At 40.0% G+C, this 11538-nt stretch overlaps 1 long non-coding RNA gene across 1 annotated transcript; it reads left to right on the forward strand.

Moving 5' to 3' along the window:
- Nucleotides 1-486: 486 nt before the first annotated feature.
- On the forward strand, nucleotides 487-6173 carry LOC137230710 (uncharacterized). The gene is made up of 3 exons (XR_010946226.1): nucleotides 487-1794; nucleotides 2003-2146; nucleotides 4291-6173. It is a non-coding gene; the product is annotated as an uncharacterized lncRNA (long non-coding RNA).
- Nucleotides 6174-11538: the final 5365 nt, after the last annotated feature.

Genomic DNA, 11538 nt, shown 5'->3' on the forward strand with positions numbered 1-11538 from the left:
ATTGCAGCTCTATTTACAATAGCCAGGACATGGAAGCAACCTAAGTGTCCATCATCGGATGAATGGATAAAGAAGATGTGGCACATATATACAATGAAATATTACTCAGCCATAAAAAGAAACGAGATTGAGCTATTTGTAATGAGGTGGATAGACCTAGAGTCTGTCATACAGAGTGAAGTAAGTCAGAAAGAGAGAGACAAATACCGTACGCTAACACATATATATGGAATTTAAGAAAAAGACAATGTCATGAAGAACCTAGGGGTAAGACAGGAATAAAGACACAGACCTACTAGAGAATGGACTTGAGGATATGGGGAGGGGGAAGGGTAAGCTGTGACAAAGCGAGAGAGAGGAATGGACATATACACACTAACAAACGTAAGGTAGATAGCTAGTGGGAAGCAGCCACATAGCACAGGGAGATCAGCTCGGTGCTTTGTGACCGCCTGGAGGGGTGGGATAGGGAGGGTGGGAGGGAGAGAGACGCAAGAGGGAGGAGATATGGGAACATATGTATATGTATAACTAATTCACTTTGTTATAAAGCAGAAACTAACACACCATTGTAAAGCAATTATACCCCAATAAAGATGTTAAAAAAAAGAAACTAACACACAGAATTGTAAAGCAATTATCCTCCAATAAAGATGTAAAAAAAAAAAAAAGAAAAAAAAGAATTTTGTGTTGGTCATGTTGTGTTTGAAATATCTAATGGACACCCAAGTGGTGATGTCAAGTGAGCGCTTGAATTGTTAAGTAAGGATCTCTGACAGTGAAGCTCAGTAGAAAGATCTTGAATTGGCATGTAGATGGCACGTAAAGCCACAGAGTGAGAGAGTATCACCTGGGGAGAGAAGGAGCGGAATGAGGCTTGAGGAGAGGGCCGAGGATGGGATCCTGGTCCACCATCATTTAGAGATGGGGCTCATAGAGGAAAAGGAGGAGGAAGAGGCAGCCAAGAGGCTGAGAAGAGGCCGCCAATGAGGGCAGAGGAAAACCAGGAAAGTGTGGCCTCCCAGAAGCCAAGAGAAAAAAAGTTCAAAGCCAAGTGGGGGAGGGAGGAGGGCAAAGGGGCAGGACAAGAAGAGGTTGTACCCAGAAATGTCCTTCTGGCTGGTGGGCAAGGCAAGAGGTGGTAGGCAGGGGCCCAGTAAGGAGCCACCTGGTCCTCCAAGCAGAACCTCGCCTCGTGCAGTTCTGTGCTCCCCACTGCGTGAGCAGAGGCTCTGCTTCCTCGTTGCCTGTGATGACTGACTAACCGAATCCTCAGTGGAGCCCTCAGGAAGTGCAAGGATCCAGGGCCACGCGCTCCCTGGGGGAGTCCAAGGGCAACAAAAACAGGGGCTCAGGGAGGCCCACGGCCATCCCCTTCTGCCCAGCCTGATGTTCTCTGAGGATAGAAAGCGCAGCGTGACTCTTCGGTGTGGGGGGGGTGTGTGTGTGTGTGTATCAAGTGTGTAAAAATACCAAGTGCTCTCTTAGTCTTGATTTATCACTGTCTCTCATCTTCAGACTTTAAAAGGACTAAGACACGCTCTTTCATAAAGGGTGAGGACAGGTCTGAGAAGGTCGAGTTCCAATCCAGTGAAGCAAGACTGAGGTGTTTGCATTGGAGAGAATGAGGAGAATCTCGGAAAATGAAATAAACAGAGCGCGTGAGTGGAACCGGAGTAGCAGCCTTGGGAACCGCAGCTCAGCCTTGCCATCAACTGAGCTGTCTTCTCAGGAAGGCCTCCCCTGACTGTCTTCTCTGAAAGGTCAACTCTCCGCAGCCCCCGCCTCAGACAGGTCTGACTTCCCTTCCCTGCTTTAACGTCTCTGCTTAGCACTAATCAATATCTCACATACTCTATATTAATTTCTCTTGTTTGTCCCCCACTACTAGAATATAATTTTGTGAAGACAGGGATTTTTGTCTGTTGTATCCCACACTTAGACCAGTGGCTGGCCCTTCCCCCATCTCTTCAATTATTCAGCCATTCAATTATTCATTCAGCAAGAAGCCCTTCTTGGTGCCATTCACTGTGCTGACACTGGAGTTGCAGAGACAGATGAGACACATCCCTGTGCTCAAGGTGTTCCTGTGTCTTCTCCTTTTGAGGTCACTGTAGTCCTGACTCTTGCTCTACTCCCCAGAGAGGTAAGGCTCAGTCACTACCCTGTCTACAAGAATATCTTGGTGTCAGAGAAATGGAATTGCCACTTTGTAAATTGAACGAATTGAATGTTCCTCTCACATTTTAATAAATCTTTTAGTTAGATCGTCCTGCCTGGTTAGTGCCTTTCTTTTCTGGGATTTTTTAATACTGCTCTGCATCCAGTTTCCTGATGGAAAATGCCATGTTTGGTAAACCAGTATAACTCAGGCATGACTAATATCTTCCATGGATAAGCCTCGCTTATAAGTGAGCTTTATAAGTGAGCTCTGGAGGCAGACTGCTAGGATATGAATCCCAATTTTAAGCTGAGCTCCAGAGCTCAGCTTATATATGGACATAAGGACATTGTCCTTTAGCATTGACACATTTAATCACTCCAGGATGTTTGCTAGACCAGATTTAGAGGATCACCATTTTTTTTTCTATCCTCATGGGGAAAATGTGTTTGTTGATTGACTCTAACATAATATCAGGAAGAATTCATTCAGTTCCCCCCCTTTTTTTGATCAGCTTCTTTATGCCTCATTAAGTTCTTCAAGTTGTTTAATGTCCCACATTCTCTTCATTTGCATTCATCTGAGGACTTAAAATGGTAAAATGTTATGGAGAATCACTCATAAAAAATAATTTGACTTGAAATCCAGTTATTTGTAATACTCACTGTGTGAAAGGATAAAACATAATTATGATTACACTTGAGTCTATACATCCAGACATGAACATTGTAATCAGATTTCTTTTCAGTCCATATTTTTTCAAATGGCTCATTTTTGTTGAAAATATAGCTCTTCGGAGTAAGAAAGAGCCTTTGATTTGATTTTTTTTTTTATGACTTTCTTACTGTGAGCTCTGTTTCCCTAGACATTTTCTTTTTAATTTATAGTGTATTGAATTATGTTTTTCTTGACTCTGGAGCTCCATAACCCTTTTACATAGTGTTTGTTTTAGATGCCATTTTAAAAACCTTATCTTTTGAAATGTTATCAATCTGCCTAGAGAGTCAAGCTGGTGCTTTGGCAAATTTTAAGCTCTTTAGATGGTTACAATTGAAAAGATAAAAAACAAAGTAAGAAATCCTGTGATTGCAGATCAAACTTTTCTAAGTGGCTGGCCAGCATTTTTAAAACAAACTCTATACTTTTATTAAAGTGCCCTATATTTCTGGCTCACTGATTGTCACCATGTTGTAGAGGTGAGACAAAGAGGCTTCTGTGGTAGACCTGAACATCAATTAGAGTTTCTTTTGTAGAGGGTATTCACCGTTCAACTCTCCTGTTTGCCATCGGCTTGTTGACTTTTTATAGCCAGTGAAAACCCATCCAAGGATCTTACAATTTCCCCATGAATTTGCTCTTATAAAGAATTTATATTGGATTGAGGCAAGTATCAGGCCATTCATTCATGAAATCAACAAGCATTTATTGAATACCTCCTATGTGTACACACTTTTCTAAGTGTTTCACATAGATTAATTCATTTACTTTCCACTACAAACCTATGAAAGAGGCATTGATTTTATCTCCATTTCAGAGATGGGAAAATCCAGGCACAGAGAAGTTAACTTGACAAAAAAAAACATTTAAAATTGGGATTCATATCCTAGCAGTCTGCCTCCAGAGCTCACGCTCTTGTTCTACTTATAGCAAGGTGTCATGGAACTACTGGGAATGTATCAACTTAGCATACCTCCCTGGTTGGGGGAGGAGGCTTCAGGGAATGCAGCACAGAGCAAAAGATGTTTGATCTTTGATGAAGCATCAATTTAGTCCCCATGAGCAACTGGTTAGCATATACTGAGTTATCTGGAAAGAAGATGCACTAGAAAAAGGATAAATGCATGTATCTGCAAAGCTGCATTACATACCTAAGAACGTGTAACAACAGTAAAAGTGTAATACAAATCATGCATGATTCCATTCATTTTATATGCGAATGAAGTATTCTAAGTTATTTTTACATGCTTGTCAAATTATATGTATAGCTTTCATTAAAATCTATTTAAAATGTCCAACATTCAGAAGTTTCTGAAATGCCTCAGAGAAGAGATTCAAATTTTTAAGATACACTGTGATTCTAATTCTGTTGTTTGTGATGATAACGTGATTCTTTCCTTTTTTTTTTTTAGCATCTTTATTGGAGTATAATTGCTTTACAATGGTGTGTTAGTTTCTGCTGTATAACAAAGTAAATCAGCTATACATATACATATATCCCCGATAACATGATTCTGAACCACTCTTATTTAATAAATGTTTCTGACCATTTAGGAAGACCTTTCTCTCTAGCTCAAAAAAGAACCTCCCAAAATAAATGACAGTTTGAAATACAACCTTGGTCTGCAGATTCATACTAAACGATCTCAGATTTCTTCAAGCTTTGAAAAACATACTAAAAAAAATCCTCTCTCCCCAAGTGAACTTTCCCTGGCCAACTGGGCTGTTTGCTCATTCTTGGGTCGCCCCCTAGTGGTGTATTCAACTTACGACTATTTCTCACATACTAATAGGCCGCTTTGTGTATTTGTTTTTCATTTTGTCCCTTCCACATTTTTTGCTTTTGCCCAGAGAAACCTCCAAAGACAGAATCTTGAAATGAAAAATGTACAATGTGCAAAGTGTCCCAAGCACTCAGTGGTGATCAAGACACTACTGACGCTGATGGTGGTGAAATCCTGCCTTCAAGTTTGTACTCTTGCTTTTCCTCTTTGTACCATGGTACCATGTTTTTACTTGTCCACCCCTCACTCTCTTCCCTTTGCCAACATCCCAGTGGAGTGGTGCCAGGTAGCCTAAGGATATGACAATGACTTACAGGCAATGCTGTGCCTTGAAAATGCCAATGAAGCCCGCTGAATGCTGCTGGGTGGGAGGCCCCTCCTCTCACCCACATAAACAAGCCGGCCCTAGGGGCCTCAGTCAGTCCCAGACTTCTTGACTCCTGCTGGGCAACCGGGGCTGTGACTCGCTGGCTTAGCCACTTGACCACCATCCAAATAGCATGAGAAGGGTGAGGCCCGGCCCGTGTCATGGACCTGACCCTCTGCAGAACGCTGGGTCCTGGCCAATTAGTCCAGAACCAGGAAACTCAGTGCACACACATCATTACTTCAAACAACCTTCGTGAATAAGCAAAAAGCCAATAATTGGTTGGATTCAATAAGTCAGAGTACCAATGAATGTTTTAAAGTAAAATGGTTTTTAAAGATTTTGAAGGAAAAAACCACACTCCGATTCATTTTAATGGAGCAAAGCTCACTCACAAAGCTACACTGAGAATTCAGAGCAGGGGGCTTTGGGGAAGGGAGGGTGAAGCTAAAGAGGACCCTTGTCCAAGAGAAAAGAGGGGAAATTGAGAACAGTGGGCCGGGGTGGGGGAAATATTAGCTCTGAAACTATGAAGGAACCCACTCTCTTCTCTGGAGTGCTTGAGCGCACAAGACGCCCTGAGCAATGGCAAAGGACCATGTGTGGCCATCTGACCCTATTTTAGAGGTGCTTGGATTATTTACTTCATTGATTTAATCTCACCTTCTTCTACCGCATCTCCCCTCCCAACTCCTACATTGAACTAGTGGGTGCTCAGTATGAGCAATGAACTGAGGCAGAGACTTGGGTGCCAGTCCTGTCAGGATGCTGATCTGACTATATGTGGTTCCTCGACCCTGTTTGTGATCAAAGTACCACTCAGCCAGTAAACCCAGAAAGGAGCCTCTCTGCCGAGCAAGGTAGCGGGAAACCATCACTTCCCTCTGAGGGCATGAGCAAATGGGGCTGAGATTCCACCTAAATGTCTACATGAACAGAACAACTCTGCAAACAGATCGGCATCACTGAGTTTCCAAAACAGGAGAAAGTGCGAGCATCTCCAGTCTCTGTGAATTGTGGTGCAAATTCTTCTAGGAGTAACAGCTCCACGGCATCATCGAATCTGGAATCTAAATATTTGCTTTAGGAGATTATAGGAAGGCTGTTAAGTCACAAACGCTGTCCTGATTTTGTACTCCCACATACAGGTCATTCTGCACATTTATTGAAATGGGGGAAAGGGTTATGTCTCTATCACTCTTTATTCCTTAAAATAAAGCCTTCCCTTTCTTTGAGTCTATTCATTAATTTTCATAATTTAATATCTGGATTTTATAGAATCCTTTACAATTTAACACCTCTTTTGCTCCCTTCTCATAACAGCCCTGGTCATCACTTTCATAATTATATTTTCTTACAACTATATATTGCTCTTCACGGTTCATAAAACACATATTCATGATCTCATGAACCCCCCCTCCTCCAGAAGCCCCAGGAGGCCGGTAAAGCAGTTGCTATTATACACATTTTACAGGTGAAAAAACTACCAGCTGAAGAAGTTAAATCATTTGCTCCAGGCTGCTAAGCTCAATGGTTGAGTTAGGAATGGAGCCCAACCGTCTCACTGCTTAACTTAATTTAGACTCCACCCTACATCAACAAGGTCCCACACTTGGGCTGTGACGGACTTTATTCAAGACTTAGATTTTTCCTTCATAAAACTTTTTTTTAAATTAATTTTTATTGGAGTACAGTTGATTTACGATGTTGTGTTAGTTTCTGCTGTACAGCAAAGTGAAGCAGTTATACATTTCTCCACTCTTTTTTTAGATTCCTTTCCCATATAGGTTATTACAGAGTATTGAGCACAGTTCCCTGTGCTATACAGTAGGTTCTTATTAGTTATCTATTTTATACATAGTAGTGTGTATATGTCAATCCCTTAAAAATGTAAACAAGTGAATTGTGTGATTTATAAGGCAAAATGTCTATATTAAAAGACAGTCACATATTTGGATGCTAAATAAACATTTTATGGTGCAAATTACCACTACGCCCGCCAGATTTCCAAAAGGGATTAGCATCATTAGTCATTATTCAGCAGTAGGTACCCAATAAACATTTTGTTGGATGGATGGATGGATGAATTGGTGGGTGGATGGATGGATGGATGGATGGATGAATTGGTGGGTGGATGGATGGATGGATGGATGGATGTGGTGCTGGCCCCGTTCTAGGTCAACACTGAGCAAAACAGGCAGGTGCCCTGCTGCACATCGTTCACAGGCAAGTGGAGAGACAGACTTCCCACACGCAGTTTTAGTTATGTCTGATGAGTGTTAGAATGTTAAATGTTAACTTTATTCTAGGCCAGGGTTCAGGTTGAACCCTTAGGCCCATAGGTACAGTGCCTGAGGCCCCCAAGCCTTTTAGGAAACTATAAAGACATTTGAATCCTGTGAAACAAGAAGAATGCAGTGATTCTAAAATACTGCAGGGAGTATGCAAAACCAAAAAGAAAAAAATTTTAAATATCTGTAAGATGCAATGTATTGACTTTGTTAAACCAACTTGAAACCAACTTGATTCATTTTTGTTTTTATTATTTGTGGAAATTTTCATTACAGTTTGAAAACAATTTAAGGTTAGAATTTCTCACATCACAAGACTTCCAGAGACGGCACAAAGATTTCCAAGATATTACAAGCAATCCTAAAGTAAATAAGGAATTTCAAACGCATAATTATAAAAAGACTTTCAAAAAACTTACATGCAGTACCAGGGGAGGTGGCACACACAACTCCAGCCGCCATCACCCACAGCAGTGGTGCTGGTGAACGCAGCAACCTGCAACCCCTGCTGCTCTCCACCGCGCCCCCAACGGCGGTGGAGGGCAGGAACCAGGCAACCCTGGACATGATGGAGGTACCCAGACTGGGATGGCAGCAACCGCAGCAACTCCTCAAGCACCATGAAAATCAACAGTGATGTGATGTCACAAAAAGAAAATGACAGTTCTCTAGAAACCAAATTTAAAGTCGTGGAATGTTTTGATTTAACTGATAAAGAATTCAAAAGAGCTGCCATGAAGAAACTCAGCAAGCTACAAGAAAACTCAGAAAGGCAGTTCAGTGAACTCAGGAATAAAATTAATGAACAGAAGGAATAGTTTACAGAAGGAATAGTTTACCAAAGAGACTGAAATTCTAAAAAAGAATCAAACAGAAATTCTGCAGCGGAAGAATTCAATAAATTAGATGAAGAATGCATTAGAAAGCATTGCAAATAGAGCAGACAGTATGGAAGAAAGAATTAGCAAGCTCAAAGATATGATACAGGTAGAAGAGAAGAAAGAACTAAGATCTAAAAAAAGAAGAAGAAGAAGAAGAAATTCTAAGAGAAGTATCTGACTCCATTAGGGAGGGCAAGATAAGGAAAATGGGTATCCCAGCAGAAGAAGAGAGGGAGAAGGGAGCAGAAAGTTTATTTAAAGAAGTAATAGTGGTTAGGATTCAGCACTTTCACTACCGTGACCCAGGTTCAATCCCTGGTCGGGGAACTGAGATCATGCAAGCTGCGTGGCTTGGCCAAGAAAGAAAGGAATAATAGCTGAGAATTTCCCAAACTCAAGGTAGGAACTGGATATACAAGCCCATGAAGTTAAGAGAACACCTAATTACCTCAATGTAAGACACATTATATTAAAACTGTCAAAAGTCAATGACAAAGAAAGAATTTTAAAGGTAACCAGGGGGGAAAAAATAAACATGGTAACCCAGGAACCCCCATTAGGCTATCAGCAGATTTCTCAGTAGAAACTCTACAGGCCAGGAAGGAGTGGAATGACATGCTCAGAATATTGAAAGATAAACAGTGCCAGCCAAGAATACTCTATCCAGCAAAGTTATCCTTCACATATGAAGGAGAAATAAGAGATCTCCCTAACAAGTGAAAGTTGAGAGAGTTCACCACCAGACCTGCCTTATAAGAAATGTTGAAAGGAGCTCTTCTACTTGAAACAAAAAGGCAAAGGTACACAAAACTTTGAGTAATGTGATACATAGAATCAGAAAATTGCAACTCCATGTAAGAATAGTTATTAAGCACTAAATTATAGCATAAAGGTTAAAAGCGGAAAAGCAGTAAAAATAGCTATAGCTACTTCAATTTGCTAACAAACTCACAACATAAAAAGGGATAATTTGAGACAATAAAAACATAAAAAAAGAAGAGGAAAAGGATGGAACCCATATAGACAAATGAAGATAAGATGTTATCAGCAGAAAAAGGACTATTTATCTATGAGGCATTTTATACAAACCTCATGGTAACCACAAAACATAAAACTAGGGCACAGACATGAAACATAAAAAAGGGGAAACTGAGAAAAACATCATAGAAAAATACCAAAGAAAAATGGCAAACAGAAACACAGGAAAAAGAAACAATGCAGGGGACTTCCCTGGTGGCGCAGTGGTTAAGAATCTTCCTGCCAATGCAGGGGACACGGGTTCGAGCCCTGGTCCAGGAAGATCCCATGTGCCGCAGAGCAACTAAGCCCGTGCACCACAACTACTGAGCCTGCGCTCTAAAGCCTGCGAGCCATAACTACTGAGTCTGTGTGCCACAACCAGTGAAGCCTATGCACCTAGAGCCTGTGCTCCCCAACAAGAGAAGCCACTGCAATGAGAAACCCACACACTGCAATGAAGAGTAGCCCCTGCTCACCACAACTAGAGAAAGCCTGTGTGCAACAACAAAGACACAACACAGCCATAAATAAATAATTTTATTTATTTATTAAAAAAAAAAGAAACAATGGAGATATAGAGCAACCAGAAAACAAAAGATAAAATGGCCATACTAAGCTCTCATTTAGCAATAATCACCCTAAATATAAATGCTTTGAATTCACCAATCAAAAGACAGAGTGGCTGAATGGATTAATGAAACAAGAGCCAACTGTATGCAACCTCCAGGAGATTCACCTCAGCTCTAAAGATAAACACACACTCAAAGTGAAGGGATAGAAGATGATACTCCAAGCAAATGGCAGCCAAAAGAAAGTAGGTGTAGCCATACTCATATCAGACAAACAGACTTCAAGCTAAAAAAGGTGACAAGAGACGAGATGGACATTATATAATGATAAAGGGGACAATTCATAAGAAGATATCAGTTATTAATATAGTTATTAATATATATGCACCAACATAGGAGCACCAAAATATATAAAGCAATTATTAACAGACTTAAAGGGAGAAATTGACAGCAACACAATAATAGTAGGGGACTTTAACACCCAACTTACATCAATGGACAGATCATCCAGAAAGAAAGTCAACAAGAAAACAGCAGCCTTAAATGAAACATTAAACCAGATGGACTTAAGTACAACATGCACAAAAAAATTACAGGCCAATATCTCTCATGAACATAGATGCAAAAATCCTCAACAGAATATTAGCAAACTGAATACAGCAACACATTAAAAGAATCATACAGAATCAAGTGGGATTTATTCCAGGGATGTAAGGATGGTTCAACATCCACAAATCAATCAACATAATACATTACATTAATAAAATGAAAGGCAAAACCATATGATCATCTCAATAGATTCAGAAGAAGAATTTGACAAGATTCAATACCCATTTTTGATAAAAATGCTCAATCAAATCAGTATAGACGGAACATACCTCAAAATAATGAAGGTCATATATGACAAACCCACAGATAACATCATGCTCAATGGTGAAAAACTGCAAGGTTTTCCTATAAGATGAGGAACAAGACAAGGATGCCCACTCTTGCCACGCTTATTCAACATAGTATTGGAAGTTCTAGTCAGAGCAATTAGGCAAGAAATAGAAATAAAGGGCATCGAAACTGGAAAGAAAGAAGTAAAACTGTCACTATTTGTAGATGACATGATTTTATATACAGAAAACCCTAAAGACTCCACAAAAAAAACTGTTAGAAATAATAAATACAGTAAATTGTCAAAATACAAAATCAATATGCAAAAATCTATTGCACTTCTGTACACTAACAATGCACTAATGGCAAGAGAAATTAAGAAAGCAATCCCATTTACAATTGCAACAAAGAATAAAATGTCTAGGCATAAATTTAACCAAGGAGGCAAAAGACCTATATGCTAAAAACTATGAAACACTGTTTAAAGAAATTGAAGAAGACACAGAGGAATGGAAAGATATTCTGTGCTCATGGATTGGAAGACTTAACATTGTAAAAATGTCCATATTATTTAAAGCAATATACAGATTCAACACAATCCCTATCAAAACCCCAATGACAATTTCCACAGAAATAGAACCAAAAATCCTAAATTTATATGAAACCAGAAAAGACCTCGAATAGCCCAAAGCAATCCTGAGAAAAAGGACAAAGCTGGAGGTATCACACTCCCTGATTTCAAATTATACTACAAAGCTATAGTAATCAAAACAGCATGGTATTGGCAGGAAAACAGACACATAGATCAATAGAACATAATCAAAGAGCCCAGAAATAAACCCACACATATATGGACAACTAATTTACCA

Source organism: Pseudorca crassidens, chromosome 9 (genome assembly GCF_039906515.1).
Source record: "Pseudorca crassidens isolate mPseCra1 chromosome 9, mPseCra1.hap1, whole genome shotgun sequence".
Classification (NCBI taxonomy): domain Eukaryota; kingdom Metazoa; phylum Chordata; class Mammalia; order Artiodactyla; family Delphinidae; genus Pseudorca; species Pseudorca crassidens.